A 21,789-nucleotide genomic window follows, 5' to 3' on the forward strand; every position below is an offset into this window, starting at 1 on the left:
TATTTTTACTTCATTTCATAGATTCTGATAAGTTGTGTATTCATTTTCATTTAATTCAAACATACTTTTAAAATTTCTATTGAGACTTTTTCTTTGATCCTTGGGTTATTTAGAAATGTATCATTTAATTTCCAGATACTTGTATATATTCTGGTGGTCTTTCTCTTCTTAATTTCTATATTAATTCGGGGCACCTGGGTGGCTCAGCGGTTGAGTGTCAACCTTTGCCTCATTGGGTCATCCCAGGTCCAGAGTCCCACATCAAGCAGGGAGCCTGCTTCTCCCTCTGCCTGTGTCTCTGCCTCTCTCTGTGTGTCTCTCATGAATAAATAAATAAAATCTTAAAAAAAAATCTAGTTTGATTTTGATCAGAGAACATATCTTGTATGATTTCTATTTGTATTTGTTTCCTAGGGCTGCTATAACAAAGTACCACAAACTGCATGGCTTAAAACAACAAAAATATATTCATTCATAGTTTTGGAAGCTAGAAGTTCAAAATCAAGCCATGCTCCCTCTGAAGACTTAAGGGGAGGAGTCTTCTTTGAATCTTCCAGCCTCCAGTAGCCCCTGGTGTCCCATGTCTTGTGGTATCATTACTCCCTTCTGGGCTTTCATCTTCACATGGCTGTTTCTTCCCTATATGTCTCTATCTTGTTCCCTTCATATAAATATATCATTTATATTAGATTAGGGCTCACCTTAGTGTCCTCATCTTGACTTGATTCCATCTACAAATCACTATTTCCAAATAAGGTCAAATTCATCATATCTTTTCAACCCTTAACATTATTCTTTTAAGTGCATTAAGGGTGCTGAATGACCCATTATGTAGTCTATTTTGATGTATGTTCCATATGAATTTAAGAAGCATGTGTATTTTGCTACAGTTGGAAGGAATATTGTATAAATGACAATTAGATCAATTTAATTGATAGCTCTGCTCAGGTAATTTATATCTTTATCAATTTTCTTTCTACATGATATATTAATTACTAACATAGTAGATTTTATAACTCTTTAATAGTAGATTTGTCTCTATTTCCTCTCAGGTCTATCAGTTTTTGCCTCTGTATTTTGGTACTTTTTTGTTAGGTACATACACATGGAAGATTTTTGTGTCATCTTGGATAATTGACTTCTTCTACACAATGCCCTTCTTTATACCTGAGAACCTTTCTTGTTCTGAAGTCTGCTCTGTCTGAAATTAAAAAGGCTATTCCATGGGAATCCCTGGGTGGCTCAGTGGTTTAGCGCCTGCCTTTGGCCCAGGGTGTGATCCTGGAGACCTGAGATTGAGTCCCACATCAGGCTCCCTGCATGGATCCTGCTTCTCCCTCTGCCTGTGTCTCTGCCTTTCTCTCTGTGTGTGTGTCTTTCATGAATAAATAAATAAAATCTTAAAAAAATAAAAAGGCTATTCCAGATATTATTAATTATTATTATTATTATTATTATTTTTATTATTAGTTGTAGCATGGTAGGTCTTCCTCTGTGTCCTTACTTTTAACCTATGTCAGTCTTTATATTTAAAGTGTATTTCTTGCAGACAAAATAGAGTTGGATATTATTTTCTAATCTGCTCTGATGATTCCTGTCTTTTAACTGGTATGTTTAGTCAGGTCACATTTAAATTGAGTATTGATATAGTTGGATTACCATCTCTCATGTTTATAATGTTTCATATTCATCATTTTTGTATTTTATAACTATTATTCCTTTACTTCTGTACTTAATTGAACATTTTGATTTCAACTTATCTCCCCCTTAAAGTATAAATATTTTTTAATGCTAGAAATTTATTATTACTTACTCTTATTAAGCACGAGCTGTAAGCTACAGAAAACTTAAAATCACACTCTGAAAACCCATTCTTCTCTCCCCAACCCAAATTCTTAATAAAGATTTAAGTGAAGACATGCTCTTTTCTGCATAAAACTTTATCAAATCAAGGCCAAGAACTGTGTACATCTTACTGTAAAATGCTGCCCATGACTGTGGAAACAGTGTCTGCCCATGCTCCTTTTACTCTCCAGGTCCTAAGATGTGGTCATGAACTGTTTCTTCACAAAGCAAGGCCAGCACTTGCTGGGTTTATCATTCTGAAGGTGAAAAGATTTCTCACCAAGTCAATCCAGGGTCTTGTCTCAGCTGCTGTAAGTAAGTCCTCATCATCTCATCTTCCCGCTTGCAGACTTAGCATAAATAGCATTAAGTGGAAAACCAGACTCTCCAGGAGTGAGAAAATTAGTGATTCCTAGTGTACACATTTTTTTTTAATTTTTATTTATTTATGATAGTCACAGAGAGAGAGAGAGGCAGAGACACAGGCAGAGGGAGAGGCAGAGGGAGAGGCAGGCTCCATGCACCGGGAGCCTGACGTGGGATTCGATCCCGGGTCTCCAGGATCGCGCCCTGGGCCAAAGGCAGGCGCCAAACCACTGCGCCACCCAGGGATCCCCTAGTGTACACATTTATTTCTCAATTTATCTTTTGGAACTGCACTTTGGAGTTTTTTAGGCACTCAGAAATGTAGAGTTACAACTATCAAGGTTCTATCAGCTTCATTGTTAATCTCACAGGTTTTTTTTTTTTTTAAGATTTTATTTATTCATTCATGAGAGACACACACAGAGAGAGGCAGCAACACAGGCAGAGGGAGAAGCAGGCTCCATTCAGGGAGCCCAATGTGGGACTTGATCCTGGGACTGTAATCATGCCCTGAGCCGAAGGCAGACGCTCAACCACTGAATCACCCATGTGTCCCAATCTCACAGTTTTTGAAGAAGATATTGGCCTTGATGTAATAGATAGCCTCATCTACACTATCTGTATCTTCCTCTCTAGGGGCAGGTCCTTTTAACTGACCTGTGCTGTGTTTCCAATGAGTTTGGTGTCAGGGTTCATGAGAGAAGAGTGGTAAGCTGGAATTTTGGTGCCAGCTGGGTTTCAACCAAGTTGAGTAGGTTGGAGTTAGAGCACAGCACTTCTCATTGGGGAGAGGGGGATAAACAGAAGTCTCAATTATATTTCTTTAAAAATAATTTTAATGGTAATCCTATAATATATATTATGTATTTTTAACTAATTTAGGACCACTTTCACATGTATTGCTTCATATGTAGTACAGAAATCATGTAACATAGTATTCTAAAGTTTTCCTTCCCATCCCTTTTGACAAAGCTGTCATTCATTTCTCTCATCCATAGGATATAATCACCCAATACATTGTTACTATTATAACATGAAACACAAAGCTACCTTTTCAATAAATTAAGATAATTAATGAAGGTGACTACACCAAACAACAGATTTTCAATATAGATGAAACAGCCTTCTATTGGAAGACGATGCCACCTAGGACTTTTATAGCCAGAGAGAAGCTCGCACCTGATCTCAGAACTTAAAAGGAGAGGTTGACTTTCCTGTTACGGGCTATATAGCTGATGACTTTCAGTTGAAGTCATGCTCATTGATCATCTTAAAAATTCTGAGACCCTCAAGAATGATACTAAATCTACTCTACCTGTGCTTTATAAATGGAACATCAATGCCTTGATGGTTCCTGCAAAAACAACAAAAATAAACAAAAAAATTTTTTTATCAAAATATCACTGCTCATTGACAATGCACCTAGTCACTCAAGAGCTCTGATGGAAATGTTCAATGAGATTAATGTTGTTTTCATGCCTGCTAATACAACATCCATTCTGCAGCCCATGGATCAAGGAGTAATTTCAATATTCACATATTATTATTTAAGAAATACATTTAGTAAGGCTACAGCTTCCATAGACAGTCATTCTTCTGATGGATCCGAACAAAACAAAGTGAAAACCTTCTGGAAAGAGTCCACTATTCTAGATGTCGCTAAGAACACTTGTGATTCATGAAAAGTGGTCAAAATATCAACATGAACAGGAGTTTGGAAAAAAGTTGATTCCAACCATCATGGCTGACTTTGAGGGGTTCAAGACTCAGTGGAGGAAGTAACTACAGATGCAGTAGAGACAGCAAGAGAACTAGAATTTGAAGTGGAGCCTGAAGAGGTGACAAACTCATGATAAAGCTTCAAGAGATGAAGAGTTGCTTCTTATAAATGAGCAATAACATGGTTTCTTGGGATAAAATTTCCTCCTGGTGAAGGTGCTGTAAAGATTGTTGAAATGACAACAAAGAATTTAAAATACTACATATGGTTGGTTGATAAAGCATCTACAGATTTTGAGAGGATTGACTCGAATTCTGAAGAAGTTCTACTGTGTGTAAAATGCTTTCAAACAGCACCGCATGCCACAGAGAAACTGATCATGAAAGGAAGACTCAATCAAGGCACCAGACGTCAGTGTTACATTAAGAAATTGCCACACCTGGGATCCCTGAAGTGGCGCCGTGGTTTGGCGCCTGCCTTTGGCCCAGGGCGCGACCCTGGAGACCCAGGATCGAATCCCACATTGGGCTCCCGGTGCACGGAGCCTGCTTCTCCCTCTGCCTATGTCTCTGCCTCTCTCTCTCTCTCTGTGACTATCATAAATAAATTTAAAAAATTAAAAAAAAATGGAAAAAAAAAAGAAATTGTCAACCCAACCTGTCGCAACCACCACCCCGATCAGTCAGCAGTCATCAGTATCAAGGCAAGATCCTCTACTAGCAAAAAGATTCCAACTTCTTGAAAGCTCAGGTGGTGATTAGCATTTTTTAGTAATAAAGTATTTTTTAATTAAAATATGTACCTTTTTTGACATAGTGCTATTGCACACTTCAAAGACTACAGTATAGTGTACACAAAACTTGTATATGCATTGGGAAGCCAAAAAATTCATTTGACTGGCTTTATTGTGATACTCATTGTGGAACCAAACTCACAATACCTCCCAGATATATCCATATTTTCAATAGCTAAGTCCTAGTCTGCACCTGAAATATCTGTCACATATTACATTCAATGTCCATTGAATGCTTCCTCTTCCTTTGGTTTTAAGTGCAAGTCTGATGTTTTGTTGTGTTCGGTTAAAAAATGCTGGATACTGTGGGAGACAAGTAACAAGGCGCCAAAAATATGTTATCTTCATTTAAGTAGTCTTGTGTTTTATTCTGACAAGCATCTAAATTACTGCGTGCAAGTTTTCTTGATCTTGTCAAACTCAGCTTCATTCACACTGTTAGGAAAAAAATATTCTTATAATGTTCTCATGCTAGGATGTAATTTCTATTCCAAAGACATATCATATCTGGGTTATCAACTACAAACCCATGGATCATGGTGAGATCTTTATACTCCTTTTAAGGTAGGTCACTGAAGTTTCCAAGTCTTAGTATAGCTCAGTGGGTTGAGAGTCTGACTCTCGATTTTGGCTTGGGTCATGATCTCAGGGTTGTGAGATCGAGCCTTGTGTTGGGCTCTGTGCTCAACAGGGAGTCTGCTAGAGATTTTCTCTCTCCCTCTGACCCCCCCTCCTTTTCTCTTTCACTACCTCTCTAAAAATAAATAAGTGTTTAAAAAGAGAAAAGAATAATTTTGAATGCAGACAAAATGGGCAGGGAAAATTCAAGTAGGAATTTTGGGGAAGTAGAGACTGTAGAGAAACCTAATTCTGATGCACATATTTGAAAGAAACAGTGGAAATGTTATGGGAGGAGTTGAGAGTGATATTCTAGGCTGAATAAAGATAAAGAAGTATGAGGAGATGAGGAAGGATTATAGTGTTGTTTGGGGATCGTATTATATTGCAAAATTCATTCACAAAGCATGAAACACCAGACTCTTTTGGGGTGTGTTTTATTACAGTGGACATTATGCATTTTGGGACGTGCCATTGGGGAATTTCAATTTTCAGAAATCCCTTGTCATAATATACACTGAAGAATAGCTTATATACAATAACTTGCATATTTTTAAGTTATACTCTTCTATATATCTTGATAGTTATATAAACCTAGGAAATCATCACCACAAATACAAACATGTCCGTCAACTCTAACATTCTTGGGTTTCTTTACAGTCCAGCTTTCACTCTGCCCTTGATCTTTAAGCAACTGTGAATCTGCTCTATACCATGATAGTTTAATTTTTTTTATAAATAAAATTTTACATTTATTTTCTAATTGTGTGCATGTGCGTGTTTATGTCTTTCTGATTTCTTCAATCAACTTAATGATTTTGAGAATCAAATATCATGGTGCATATATTAGCAACTTACTTGTTTTCCTTATTGTCTGTCCAATAGTATTTCATTATTTGGATATATCCTATTTTGTATAAAACATTTACTTGTTGATGGACATCAATATTGTTTCTAGTTTTTGCCTATCACAAATCACAAATACAATTGCTACGGACATTCATATAAATTCTTTGTGTGGACAAATGTTTCTATTTCTTGAGCAAATGTGTATAAATCATGGGTATCTGATATCATGGATAACTGATTTCAATAAATCCATTGATGGAGGTGGCAAACGAGAGGAAAGAAAGCTTTAAGAGGATGACTTAATCAGAGAAAAAAAAAGGGGGCCTAAATATAATAATGGATATATGGTCAGAAAGGAACTGTCTTATTCTAGTTTTAGTTAAACCCTAAATTCTGGACATTTAGATTGAATAACTGAGATTGTTTTAACAAGGTTGAATTTGATAGAGGTAAGTTTATGCCTCTTGCCCTCTGACAACCCAGTTTAAATAATGTAAGTGGAGCTCGTAGGGCTTTTAGTAATTTTATCTGAATAAAAGAAGGCTGTTTCAGAAATATTTGCTTTAATTTTTGTAATTTCTTATCCATTGTGTGTGCCTTCATTCTATCATTTCTAGGTTATGCTCAAAGGTCTTCAGAGTTAAGCCACATCTTGAGTTAAACTGTCAGCAACTGTATCTGTTTTTTTATGCACATTCAGAAAAAGAGAAAAATGAGTATTAATTTTTTAAAAAAATATTTATTTAGTTATTTGAGAGAGAGTGTGCACACAAGTGGGAGAGAGGGGCAGAGGAAGAGAGAGCATCTTCAGGTAGACTCCCCACTGAGTGTGGAATCCCACGTGGGGTTCCATCTCAGGATTCCTGAGATCATGACCTGAGCTGAAATCAAGAGTCAAATGCTTAACTGAGTCAGCCACACAGAGGCCCCGAAATTTTGTTGTTTAATTTGAAATTAATTTTATACAGAGTCTGGCAATGTTTTAAATTGGGTTTAATGAGAGCAATCTTAAATGACAATACAGGAATAAAACAACCTGTAATATTTCAGCATACTTATTATCTCAGATGAGATGAATCTCCATAGATGAATCTCATGCTTGATATTGTAGTGAAACCAATAATTACCGCCTAGTAAGTACTTCTTATATACTGGGAGACAACATAGCATGTGTCACTCACATTTCTGCATGTCCTGTGATCAGAGGCCCCGCAGCCCTTTGCTCAGGATGATCTTTTCAAGGATGTTTTGTACAGCAAATAACTTGGGAAGATCAAAAAAGTGTATCTACTTGGAATATATATATTTTCTGCATTCTTGGCAAAATTTGAACAGATGGGCAGATTTGCCTGCAGCCAATTATCAATGATTGTAGATGCTAAACTCAGGATTAGGAACACAGCCCACTTTGGAATCGTCTGTGCAACATTGGAGTCCTTCTTCCTTGAATGTTTATTCATGTAAGATATATTATTTATGTACAATATATACAAATCAGAACAGCAATTTTTCTGAAGGTAAATTATATTGTTCCATTTCTTATTAGAATTGGTAAGCACAAATTATTTTATTTTATTTTTAAAAATTATTTTATTTTATTTTTTAAAATTATTTTATTTTATTTTTTAAAATTATTTTATTTTATTGCTATTTTTACAAGCATCAAATATTGATAGCTATTTTTATAAGTATTCAACAATTAGTAAAAGTTATTATAAAAAAGAAATTCCACTGACTCCATGTGCTTACTCACTTCTATGTTAGCTTATTGCAGTTTTGAGGTGATATGTAATTTCTCTTCTAGCTTATTTAGTAAAAACTGAACCTTTAAAAAAATCGCTTTGTCTTACAAATATCTTGATGCCTGAGCTATATAGCTCTCACTTAAAAGGATAATGACTTTACTTAGAATCAATTTTTATTGCCGCTCATATAATTTAGGGACGACGAACAAATAATCATAAAAATGTAGAAAAGTAGCTGTGATTTATTACATTAGCTTTTCAACATTCAACAACTGATTCTGTAGGCAAATGTGCGTAAGCATCTCAGGTCAATGGGCGGCCAACTCCCTGAAAACTATTTCTTCAGCATTTCCTGAGTGGATACCAATTCCTTAAATGTAGCTATCCACAGTGCTGCTTTACATGGAGGGCTAATCACCACTCTCCAAACTGGCAAAATCCATCTGTGTGTGTGTGTGGTTGGTGTGTGATTTACATGAAGCCTCTATTTCTAAAGATACCATGAACGTATGCTATATCATTATTTTCCATTTGCTTCAATATAATCATATATTGAAAGACTTAGCAGGGGCAGCCCGGGTAACTCAGCAATTTAGTGCCGCCTTCAGCCCAGGGCCTGAACCTGGAGACTCGGGATCAAGTCCCACGTTGGGCTCCCTGCATGGAGCCTGCTTCTCCCTCTGCCTGTGTCTTTGCCTCTCTGTCTCTCATGAATAAAGAAATAAAATCTTAAAAAAAAAAGAACAACTTGGCTATATTAGAGAATAAATGTATATAGACTATGTCCCTTCCAGAGGTACACATAGCAGATATGTGGAACTTAGTACAAGAAAACCTATGTTTGGGTTCTATGTACATTTAAATAATTTATATATTTTGTGCATACTACATGCCCATGACAGTACTGCCAGAGTAATTTTTCTAAATTATAAATTTGATTAGTCTACTATCCTACCAAAAATTCTTTGGCCAGCCGATCCCAGCTCTATCTGCTGAGAATATCCCAAAACACCAACCCTCTGCCAATGAGGAGCATACCCAACACCTCGATATTGGTTTCTAAACAGCTTTCTCTCTCAAAGGAACAAAGGTTTCAAGTGATAAAGGGCTCCAAATTACCAGCTGTCAAAAATTAACGCCAATATTTGGCATAAATGTTTCCAAATGAAAAGAGGCTAAATGCCAAAGACCAAATAAAACCTGGAGATAAGAGTCTTTCTTAAGAACTCTACAGACTCAAAGCTACGCATGTACAGGCACGTGTGTGCACATGTGACTCTTAAAGAAGTCTCACAGCAGCCTGTTATGCTAACAGAGAGATACAAGCTTGTCTCAAGAGAATTGTGGGGACATTTTTTGTTAAATGGAGTAAACTATTATTTGGTAAGCAGAAAACGCATATTGTAAGAATGTCATATTAGCAAAGTACTATTAGCATGGATGACAGAAGACTGAAAGCTTTTAAATTTTAAAAATGCCACCAGACCCCAAGATTTCTAAGAGCAGAAGATTATATGGGAAGAATAGGATGAGAAATCATTTTTTTTCTTGCTTTCTTGCTTTCTTTTTTCTTTCTTTCTTTCTTTTTTTTTTTTTGGAAGGGCTGTACTTGTTTTAATTCATTTAATCTTCACTACAGTTTTAGGGGGTATAGACTTTTTAAAACTTTCTCTTTTTAATTGAAATGTAGCTGACACAATGTTACAGTAGTTTCAGATGTACAGCATAGAGATTAGACAAATCTGTCCATTAAGCTGTGCTCACCACAGTGTAGCTACCGTCTGTCACCACACGACACTGTTACAATACCATTGACTGTATTCCCTTTGCTGTACCTTTCATACCCATAAATTTTTGTATATTTTTTATTGGAGTTCGATTTGTCAACATACAGCATAACACCCAGGGCTCATCCCATCAAGTGCCCCCTTCAGTGCCCATCACCCAGTCACCCTAACCCCCTGCCCACCTCCCTTTCAGACACCCTTTGTCCGTTTCCCAGAGTTAGGAGTCTCTCATGTTTTGTCACCCTCATTGATATTTCCCACTCATCTTCTCTCCTTTCCCCTATAATCCCTTTCACTATATTTTTATATTCCCTGAATGAATGAGACCCTATAATGTTTGCCCTTCTCAGATTGACTTACTTCACTCAGCATAATACCCTCCAGTTCCATCCATGTCGAAGCAAATGGTGGGTATTTGTCATTTATAATGGCTGAGGGATATTCCATTGTATACATAGACCAAAGCTCCTCTATCCATCATCTATGGACACCGAGGCTCCTTCCACAGTTTGGCTATTGTGGACATTGCTGCTAGAAACATCAGGGTGCAGGTGTTCTGGCGTTTCACTGCATCTGTATCTCTGGGGTAAATCCCCAGCAGTGCAATTGCTGGGTCGTAGGGCAGATCTATTTTTTACTCTTTGAGGAACCTCCACACAGTTTTCCAGAGTGGCTGCACCAGGTCACATTCCCATCAACAGTGCAGGAGGGTTCCCCTTTCCCCACATCCTCTCCAACATTGGTTGTTTCCTGTATTGTTAATTTTCCCCATTCTTACTGGGGTGAGGTGGGATCTCATTGTGGTTTGATTTGTATTTCCCTGATGGCCAGTGATGCGGAGCATTTTCTCATGTGCTTGTTGCCATGTGTATGTCTTCCTCTGTGAGATTTCTGTTCATGTCAAGATAAAAAGCTTCTGCACAGCAAAAGAAACAGTCCACAAAACTAGAAAACAACCTACAGAATGGGAGAAGATATTTGCAAGTGACATATTAGATAAAGGGCTGGTATCCAAGATCTATAAAGAACTTCTTAAACTCAACAGCAAAGAAACAAACAATCCAATTATGAAATGGGCAAATCATTTTCTTTTTGAACCTGAATGTTCTATCTCTGACGCTTTCAATATTCAACCTGGAAGTCATCTTACCAACGTTCACAAGTATATTAAGTCTTGCTCTATCTTCAGAATCCTTAAGGCAAGAATTTTGACAGATATTTTTCTCTGTCAATAGCCAATATTGTACCATTATTTCCCTACATGAAGAAAGCCATTTTGCTTTGGTTGATTTCATGATTTTACCACCATCTTTGTATTTCAGCATTTTCGCTATCATGTATTTAGCTATAGTTTTCTCTGTATTAATCTTAATTAATGTTTGCTGAGCTTCTCAAATCTGTGGATTTAATATTTTATGGAACATATAGAATTATCAGCCATTGCTTCCTTAATGTTCCTTAACATTGACTGTCCTAGTTTTTCTCTAATATCATCCAGTATTTCATTCAGACATATGTTAGATAGCTTCATATCATGACCAGGTTGTTGGAATTCTCAGTATTTCCCATCTACAATTTATAAATTAGCTTGGATAATATCCATTTCCCTAAGTTCACAGACCTTTTATTCTGTATTGTCCAATCTCCTATCAAGTTCATCCACTGACATTTTTGAGTATTGTGTTTTTTTTTTTTTTTTAGGTTTAGAATTCCTTTTAAAGGAGCTCAATCTTTTTTAATGTTTTATTTGTTCAATTTAATTTTCTTAGGGGGGAGGGGAGAGAGCATGAGCAGAGTAGGGCGTAGGCAGAGAATGAAGGAGAGAGAGAATGGAGTCTAACGTGGGGCTTGACCTTATGACTCTGAGATCATGGCTTGAGCCAAAATCAAGAGTCAGATGCTTCACGGAATGAGCCATCTGGGTACCCCAGGTTTGGAATTTTTATTTTATATGTTATTTTAGAGTTTCCATTACACTTCTGATGTTTCCAAACATCTTCTGATGTTTTCATCCATGTGGAAAATCTGACCTCTGAGTCCTCAGCCCAAGAAGTTTGCCACTTTCTTCTTGAGCCTTATTCCTTATAAGACTTGTGGACAGAAGAGTTGCTTCAGGGAAGAGTGAGATAAATGTTCATCTGACCTCCCGTCTTTCTCTCATTTCAAGAACTGTTTCACTTGTGGGGTTTGCTTGCTTTCGTGTGCTTTCCAGTGCCTCCAAACAGTTTGATCCTTTCCTGAAGTTTTTGTTACCAGCAGGAGGGTGAATCTGATGTAAATAAAGTATTTGTTGAAAGCTAGAAGTTCAAACATTATATATATATATATATATATTTAAATTTTCCCCAATTTTTGAAAATCAATCTCTTGCATTTGATTAATGTAAATAAATCTTTATAGGAAGGTGTTTGTCCTTTTATGTGCAAGGTTTTCCATAGAATGTAGTAATAAAAGGGGAACTTCTGGAATAAAGATATAACTATGTAAAAGTATATTAATACATGTTACCTGGTGCCAAATTGTTTTCTATAAAGAGTTCATGAATTTGCATTCTCCAACAGCAATCTTTTTTTTTTTTTAATAATTTATTTATTCATGAGAGACTGAGAGGCAGAGACACAAGCAGAGGGAGAAGCAATCTCCATGCAGGGAGCCTGATGCAGGACTTGATCCCACGACCCCAGGATCACCACCTGAGCCAAAGGCAGACACTCAACCACTGAGCCACCCAGGCACCCCTCTCCAACAGCAATCTAATGACTGCTTACCATGTCCGCATTATATTCAACATTATAATTGCCTTACACTTTGCAAATATTATAGCTAAACTATCACTGTGACTAAAACTGACTTCCTATTAAATTCCACCTCCTTTATTATTAATAAGATGAGGTTGCCTTCTTGCCTTTCTTCTTCTCTTGATTATCATTTGCTAGTAGTTTTCTAAAGCAGAACTGAGCGGCTAAACCAGACATTTCATTCCCACATTTGCTTTAGACAAGGCATGCTGTTTTTAATCTTGTAAAAACCCTACAATTTTCATAATCAACCCAGCTGAGAGCATTTCAGCTTGGGCTTCTAAGAAGGCATTTCATGATGGGAAACCATTCAGCAACTGTAATCTGACAGCTGCCACTAGGTCAGATGATTGAAACCAAAACAGTGAAAGAGTGATAAAGCAAGGCCAAAGTTGCAAAAATTGTTACTCACATTTCCACACCTGGCTAAACACAGAGAAACAAAATAATTTTTTTGATAGGAGAGGTGCTTAAGAGGACACAACGTGGCACTATTTTTTATTACCATAAAAATTTGAATCTACAGAAGACAAATCTTTATTTCGTGAATACCATTTGGTAAGTTGCCAATGGGTTGCAGAATGCCTTAACTCACAGGATACTGGCCAAGGAAATGTGTTGTTTTAAGTGAAAGAAGCTGAAATAATATTAAAGCAACATTTCTTTATCCTCAGTACGTTAATATTAAGTCGTGGGCACATTAATTAAACAGCCAGATAGTGAACACCAATGTGTCAAGCTTTTTTTACTCCATAGTGTTCTATATAGGATTTCAGTTAATCATCACACCAAAGTAATCATCAGCATTATCAGCATTATTAGTACCATGTGTAGGAAAGAGGAAAGAAACTGAGGCCCTAAAGTCCATCATCACTGATGTCACACAGAAAGTGGAATTTCAGGATCCTATCTCAAAACAGTAGTATTTAATTTAACCTAATAACAACTTCATTATAGGACACAAAAACATATAAAATATAGACACGGCTTTCTAAATATAGACGGAGCCTGTTTCTCAACTAATACGAGTGACCTTGAATCTTTCTTATGCATGTATGGATGATAATTATGTAACTATACATATATATGGATTAATATACATCATGAATGTGTATGTTTATGTGTAATATATGTCTAGCATTAGATATTTAACTGAAATTTTACTTCTCAGTCTGCCAACCATCAGCTCATGGATACACATGGGATCAAATTTGGAATCATAATTCAATTTTGATGTGTTGGAAACCCTCTGCCTTACTGCACAACTACAGTCCTTTTTCCCCCAAATATTTGATGGCTCAAGGGGAGGACTGAATGGTCCTCATAAATGACTTTGTGTCAGCGAAGTGCTGTTGTTCCCCTACCAACATCTCTAAGCATCTTATCTGCTATGATTTCTGCTTAGCATCAATCTCTTATGGCTGACAATTCTTGGGATGCCTTGGGGGCTCAGCTGTTGAGTGCCTGCCTTCAACTCAGGGCATGACCCTGAGGTCCCGGGATTGAGTCCCACATCGGGCTCCCTGCAGGGAGCCTGCTTCTCCCTCTGCCTGTGTCTCTGCCTCTCTCTCTCTGTGTGTCTCTCATGAATAAATAAATAAAATCTTTAAAAAACAAACAAAAACGCTGACAATTCTTAAAGTTTCGTATGGGACTATATTCTCTTCAATCCTTTCTACTTTAGCAGAGCATTTTAATTTTGCACTTAAGGCAGTAAAATGTTCTCCTCCCTTTTTCTTTGGAGAGCTTTCAATTTATATTTTTCCCTACTATGTATCTAAATATAATTATTTTTACGTTTTTTTCCCCCTTCTTTAATTTCTCCCCCATTCAATTTTTTTAAAATATCATGATTTAGCTTTTTATTTTTTTTTAGAAATTCTAAGTTTTTTTTTTTAATTTTTATTTATTTATGATAGTCACAGAGAGAGAGAGAGAGAGAGAGGCAGAGACACAGGCAGAGGGAGAAGCAGGCTCCATGCACCGGGAGCCTGACGTGGGATTCGATCCCAGGTCTCCAGGATCGCACCCTGGGCCGAAGGCAGGCGCTAAACCGCTGCGCCACCCAGGGATCCCTATCATGATTTATCTTGTGTTTCACTTTTCTACTAATTCAAAACTCAAATTTTCCTGGAGCTTTTATTTCTTTCAGCTTAAAATTATCCTTAATTTTCATTTATTAGAGAGGAGATCATTTATGAGCTCGTCTACTTCTCACCGTCTCTCTCCCATTTTCTTGCATTTTTGTAAATTTTATTATTCCTCCAATTTTATGCCATATATTTTTAGTCTATCTTAACCTTATAGACATTATTTGATGCCTCAGATTTACCTTTAAATATATCCATTGTTTATCGCTAGTACTTTTTTAAAAAGTTTTCCTCTGTCATATTCTGTTAACTTGAAATTTGTCCTTTGATAGTTTTATTAACAATGAGTCATGAGAATGATATTCCCTAAGCTCTTTTATTTTAAAAATAATTTGTCAGTAGCCTTTTTACTTGAAGGTTAATTTTCGATATAAAATCCCTGACTCACATGGTCTTTTTTGTTCATCTTTCTGGTGTTTCAGTATGGTGAAGGGAGTGTTATACTAATTTGACTTATTTTTAAAAGTCAAGCCATGACATGTTCTGTTTTATGCCTGGTGTTCACCATAATTATTAGTAAAATGAAATTGTACTACTAAAAGTTTCCCAAGTAGATAATAAATAATATGGCCATGCTACTTATATGTGATTTAACTATTTTGCCAAAAATATTTTTTAAAGGATTTAATTATTTGAGAGACAAAGAGAGAACAAGTGGAGGGAGGGACAGAGGGAGAGGGAGAGATAATCTTCCAGCCGACTCCCTGCTGATCCCAGAACCCTGAAATCATGAATGAGCTGAAATTAAGAGTCGGATACTTAACCAACTGACATACCCAGGTATCCGAGCATTTCTTTTTCTTTTTTTTTTTTTTTTTTGACTCAGATAATGTTTTTCTTAATTTTAGGGATAAGTGATACTACAAGGCTAAATCTTATTGCTTATAATTCTGGGTCTTATTTAAGAAAGGTTAGGCTAAGTTATGCTACACTGTGAAGATTTATCCTATAGATTTTGTGTATCTCATATTGAGTCTATTACTAAATATTTTTACACATTTGTACTATAATTTTTGTCCAACCAGGTCTATAATTAGTTGTTTGTATGAACAACACAGGTATTTTGTTCATTTTTTCTTCTATTTTCTTCTGACTTCCTGAATGCCTGTAGTGTTTGAGTTACTTTTATCATTTATTCTTTTGGCTTTTCCAAATATACATACTCAGGATAAACAAATAGAGATGGTCTTATCCATTTTTTAATTATTAATGTGCATCTCTATTTTTTTCCTTTTAGGTGATCACATTGGTTAATATACAATGTGGTATTAAATTATAGTGAAAACAGTGGAATCCTTGCCTTGTTCCTGGCTCAGTGGAACTGTGGTGGTTAATTTTATGTGTCAGATTAACTAGGTTGCAGTGCACAGATGTTTGGTCAAACACTAGTCTAGTAGTTGCTGTATAAAGATTTTTTGGATGGGATTAGTATTTCAATAGGTAGACTATGAATAAAGAAAATTACTCTCCATAATACAATGGCCTCATCCTATCAGTGGAAGGCTTTAAAAAAAAAAAAAAAAGAAGACTAGAAACGACAAATACCCACCATTTGCTTCAACGTGGATGGAACTGGAGGGTATTATGCTGAGTGAAATAAGTCAACCGGAGAAGGACAAACAGTGTATGTTCTCATTCATTTGGGGAATATGAATAATAGTGAAAGGGAATATAAAGGAAGGGAAAAGAAATGTTGGGAAATATCAGGAAGGGAGACAGAACATAAAGACTCCTAACTCGGGGAAACGAACTAGGGGTGTGGAAGGGGAGGAGGGCAGGTGTTGGAGGGGAATGGGTGACGGGCACTGAGGTGGACACTTGATGGGATGAACACTGGGTGTTTTTCTGTATGTTGGTAAATTGAACACCAATAAAAATTAATTTAAAAAAAAGAAGAAGACTAATGTCCTTGTCGGGAGAGGGAATTCCTACTCCTGGCTGCCTTTGGACTCAGGCTACAATGACAGGTTTCTCTTGGGTCTCCAGCTGGCTGGTCTGCCCTGCAGATTTTGGATTCAGCAGCCTCTCCACAATCACTTAAATCAATTCCTTTAAATAAATCTCTCTCCTTCTCTCTCCCAATGTCTTTGCTCTCTCCTTCCTCCCTGTATCTCTTTCTCTGTGTCTGTCTTTGATGTTACTGTGTTCTGACTGTGTGCCAGCAAATTCATATGTTGAAACCCTAATCCCTAATGTGATGGTATGCTGAGGTGGGGCCATTGAGAGGTGATTAATTCCCAACCTCATAAATAGGTTTCATGTCTGTAAAAAGAAAGGTTAGATATGATATTCATGGCTTGCTCTAGGCTTTGATACTTACTGATAATTTTTTTAATTCCTTAATTTTATGTAAGATTTAATAAGACAATAGACAAAAAACAAAAATAATGAAACAAAAATTTGGGATATTACCCCATAGTTTCTACATTGTTGTATTATGGCTTCAAATACACTTATTCGTGACTTAAGTGAAGTTGTTTTGATTTACTCGTTTCTCACTTAAAGTTATTTTGATCTAGGATTGAATGTGTTCACATTCAGGAAACTGTGTCAGGATGTTGTCAATGACATCTGTTATTATGTCAGTAAGCACTTAGTGGCTCAACTGATGACAGTAGCCACTGGGGACTGATTGATAAACGTGGGGAAGAATGGCTATAACATAATGGACATTTAAATTTTATTTCATTAATGTTTTAAATATTTTATCTATTTATTGGGGGGGAGAGGGAGACGGAGAAGCAGACTCCCTGCTGAGCTTGGAGGCCTACTGGGGGCTCTATCCCAGGTTCCTGAGATCATGACCTAAGCATAAGTCAGATGCTTAACCTACTAAGCTACCCGGGTGCCCCTAGACATTTAAACTTTAAAAATCAATAATTTGTGAGGACTTGCCTAGAGTGTTCAGTCTGTACAAGGCTATGCTTCGCTGATCTAAATAGTTCTCTGATGACCTTGAGCATTAACTCTTGCTGTGCAAGCCAAGTCTGCCAGCAGTGCTAAAAACCATAAAGTGGCCTTGTAAAGGAGTTCATCTTACCTGCTAACACCAGCACCTCCGTTTCCCTAGCAATGTGCTCTAGTAACAAGGGACTTTTGTTTTGCATTGACAGCTGTGAACATCAGCTCTTCCTCAGCTAAGCTGGTACTTCTGAATATGAGCTTTTAGAAAGGTACATGTCAGCTAAATTTGGGCTTTATTTCTTTCATTTCTCCTTTGTTTGGAGAAACATTGGTTTGGCACATGTTACTTCTTTATTAGCTTGTTAAGAGATATTATCCTGTATGGTATCAGTTTGTGAAATATTATTATTATTATAAATTATAGTTCCTACAGGGAACCCATGTTAACTAAATTGTTTGCAAAGAATCACAGTTTCTGAGCATAATTTGCCTCAAATAAAACACAAATCCACGAAATTGGAACTGTACCCTTTCACAGATGAATCACTGAACCTTCATCCAGCTTGGATCGCACCAGTTTCTGTTTTCACAGACAAAGAACCAAATGATTAGCAATCCCAGTACAGTCAAATGGGCCATTTGACTCTAATTTTAGACTGATAAGATCTTCCATTACAAACAAAATGTTTCTTAGCAGATGAGTCATAAAGAACTGGTGCCATATACATTACTTTCTCATTTATGAAAGGATAGAATTATTAGGTGGAAATACATTCTTCAGTGTGAAAAGTCTGATTCATTTACTGAGGTTAGAGAAGTCATAGGACTTCTCTGGGTCCTAATTTCCCATTCAGTAAAACTGGGTGCTCAGAATATGATGGAACAGAGTGACTGGTTCATTGCCTGACATATAACAGAAAAACAACTTTCTGAAAATTGCTGTTGTTCAATGCAAAGGGGAAATTAGAAATAAGTAAAAGAAAGAGAGGAAAACAAACATTTAAAAATGGAATTTTTGGGATGCCTGGGTGGCTCAGCAGTTGAGCGTTTGCCTTTGGCTCAGGACATGATCCCAGGGCCCTGGGATCGAGTCCCACATAAGGCTCCTCGCAGGGAGCCTGCTTCTCCCTCTGCCTGTGTCTATACCTCTGTGTGTGTGTGTGTGTGTCTCATGAATAAATAAACAAAAAATATTAAAAATAGAATGCTTATCGTGAATTTCTTTTGCCCCATTCTGGAATAGACAACAATGCACCCACTAAACATGAAATAAGGGAAGGGTAACTGTTCCCTATTCTTTTTTACAAATTCTTCACTAGTTAGTAGCAAATGCCTAGTTTGAAGTAGGAATCAGTCTTTCTTACATTTCTTCCCTTTTTTTTTTTTTAAGTCAAGCAGATTGCAGAAGGTATTGGTGTTGGTGGCAAGAGGTCAAAATAATGTAATCTTATACAAGCTAGACCTTAGACTTCCACCTCCTGTGGAAATTTAGCAATTTTCCTTTGCTAATGTTTTGACAAAGAGTGCAAAACACACAAGTTCGGGAAGGTAGAGAGGACAGTGATGTGACTGCCAAAAAGAAAAAAAAAAAATCTAACATTTGTGGTTGCTGAAAGGCCAAGAGATACCTAACAACGCCAGAATAAAGATGAATTTGGGAAAAGCACCTGGGCCTTGATGTCGTACTCACTTTCAAGAAAGTTATTAAATGTTGGCTTTGTCAAGGCAGAAAGATAACAAATAAATATTTTATATCAAACACCTTCAATTCCCAAAGTCGAAACCAGTATTATTACATTACCTTATAAAATAAACCAAGGAAAAGATAAAATAGTCAGAAAAAAAAAAAACTTTCTATTATTATGTTTTTTGTTCTGATTTGGGTGTGTCTCTTTAATAAATTGTGTCTGAAAGGAAGAACAATATTATAAATGTCCACCCACCCTACTCAGAAGACAGAGAATGAAACTCATTTATCTCAATTGCTCGATAAGCCAGTGATATTTTAGGCAGAAGTTATACAGTGATGGGATTTTTGTTTATCTGATGTGAATAATAAAAGGAAAATACTAGATGCTAGTTTTGAGTATGGAAAGAAAACTACACTTAACCGTTGAAAAGACAGACTTTGGTGTGATGGTAGATTTTTAAACAAAGATTTAAGAAAACATTACTCTTTCCTGAAAAATGAAATAAACACTTCTATTGCAGGTAAATACGTTTTGAAGCAAGTGGGGTGATTTCTTTTTCATTGTGTGACAAGTGTGGATGAAATAGCTTAATTCAGAGCAAGCTGCAGGGATATAGCTTTTGAATGATTTGTTAGAGTTCAGACAGAGAATATTATATAAATCTTACTGGATCTTCAAATGTCAGGTCTAATCACACCTCACTCCTGAAGTAACAATCTCTGTTAAAGAGGATGTTCCTCTCAGGTGAGAAAGAACCTTATTTGTTCGCTGGCAAACAAGTACTATCTTCTTTCCAAGACACAATTTCATTGCTTTATTCCTTTGTTTGTAAAAGAAGATCTAGGGAGTGACATCTTGCAAGATTTCTATAAATAAGATGACACCACGGTCCAATGATTCCAGAAACTATTGCCTACTGTACCTCCTATTTGGGGAATCGTACAGCCTGGGGTATGCTGAATGCTCTAAAATGTCTTATAGCAAATGTATCTATTTGGGAAGCTGCACAAGATATTAATCCAACGAACATAGTTCTGAAAGTGTTTTCTTATGTTTGGTCCATAACACAGTTTTAGCACAAGCCCTTTTTATTTCAGAAAGTCTGATTAGATAGAACACAAAAGAATGCCTAAATAAACCTTGAATAGATTTGAACATGAAATGAAAAAACTCGTCCCTTTCTTTAAAGCTCCAAGAATGTGTAAAGAACTGACATGTGTATGATGCTATGATAAAAGATACTGGAGATCAAAATAAGGACCTGGGACGATGAAATAAATGTCTTACCCACACTTCATCTTTATCTCTCTTGTCAAAAAGTCATGTTAGTGGTTTCTATTACTTTAGGGAATCTTTGTATTATAGCTGGAAAATGTGACTGTTTGGAATATAGTAATTGACCTAAAAGGATCATTCCTGTCTCTCAAAAGAGAGATTGGGATTAAAAGCATAAGAAAAAAAAAGATATTTTTACGAAGGGAAGCAAAATGGTTTATTATGGGCTGCAAAATGTGCTGGAGGTACATTTTTATATCTTTTAAGGGAATAACTAAATTTCAATTTACTTTGCAGTATAAGATTACTAGAGAATGAAACATCAAAGAACAGAACAATCTTTCTTTTTTAAATAGGGTTTAGAGTTTTTGAAGAGGCACAGAAAATTTCAGTAAATAAAATAGACATAAAGTATACAATGAATACGTAATCATTCAGTGTATTTTATGGTTGACAGATGATAGGTATTTGGAGCTAAAATTTTGAAAGAAAAGATTGCTTTAAAAATTTAAGGCACTTACTAGGCAGAAATTACAGGCCATTAAAGACCAAGTTCTTTCAAAATTTAAACTTACATTCTCATAAAGTTAACAGAATAGATTAAAATGCTATATTTAAGAACTAAATATGGCTTAGGATGAGTTCTTTATATTTATGCACTGTCCTTAATTAGCGATTGTACTTGAATCTACACATGAACTAAATTACCACAAGACAATTTTATGTAATATACTGTAGGAATTATTTAAAATTCATTTTTAATGAATTTGAGATTAAAGAACTTATTAGGTTGATAAAACTGCGCGACTCATCAGTTTAAATAGGCTGTTACGTCAAAGTAACTAAAGATCAAAAAATGTGAGTGGTACAAAACAACTAAAGTTTTATTTCTTCTTTGAATTACACACTTGTCTTGGGTTAGGTATACATTAACCCAGTTATGATATGTTACTTCATGTCATTTTCAGTCAGGATCCCACTCTGATAGAGCAACTCCTACATGGAATGAGCTCGTGAATAAGGAGAAGGAAAAGAATGTTACAAAGGCCCTACCCAGGGATAGCACATGGCATCTCTGTCCACATTCTCCTAGCCATGTCTACCTCATAGCTGTTTTTGAGTTATTCAGGGTCAAACCTTATAATCTTCCCTCCGACAGGGGGCACTTCAAAAAAGAACTAGAGTATTTGGTGTTCAAAAATTAGATTAGTAGTAGAAATAGGGCTAATAGGGTTAATATCAAGAGCA

At 36.3% G+C, this 21,789-nt stretch overlaps 1 pseudogene; it reads right to left on the reverse strand.

Annotated features, from left to right (window-relative positions):
- Positions 1-2,039: 2,039 nt before the first annotated feature.
- Positions 2,040-11,048, reverse strand: LOC121471553 (annotated as a pseudogene).
- Between the last annotated feature and the right edge of the window lie 10,741 nt (positions 11,049-21,789).

The sequence above is a fragment of the Vulpes lagopus genome, chromosome 11 (genome assembly GCF_018345385.1).
Source record: "Vulpes lagopus strain Blue_001 chromosome 11, ASM1834538v1, whole genome shotgun sequence".
Lineage (NCBI taxonomy): Eukaryota > Metazoa > Chordata > Mammalia > Carnivora > Canidae > Vulpes > Vulpes lagopus.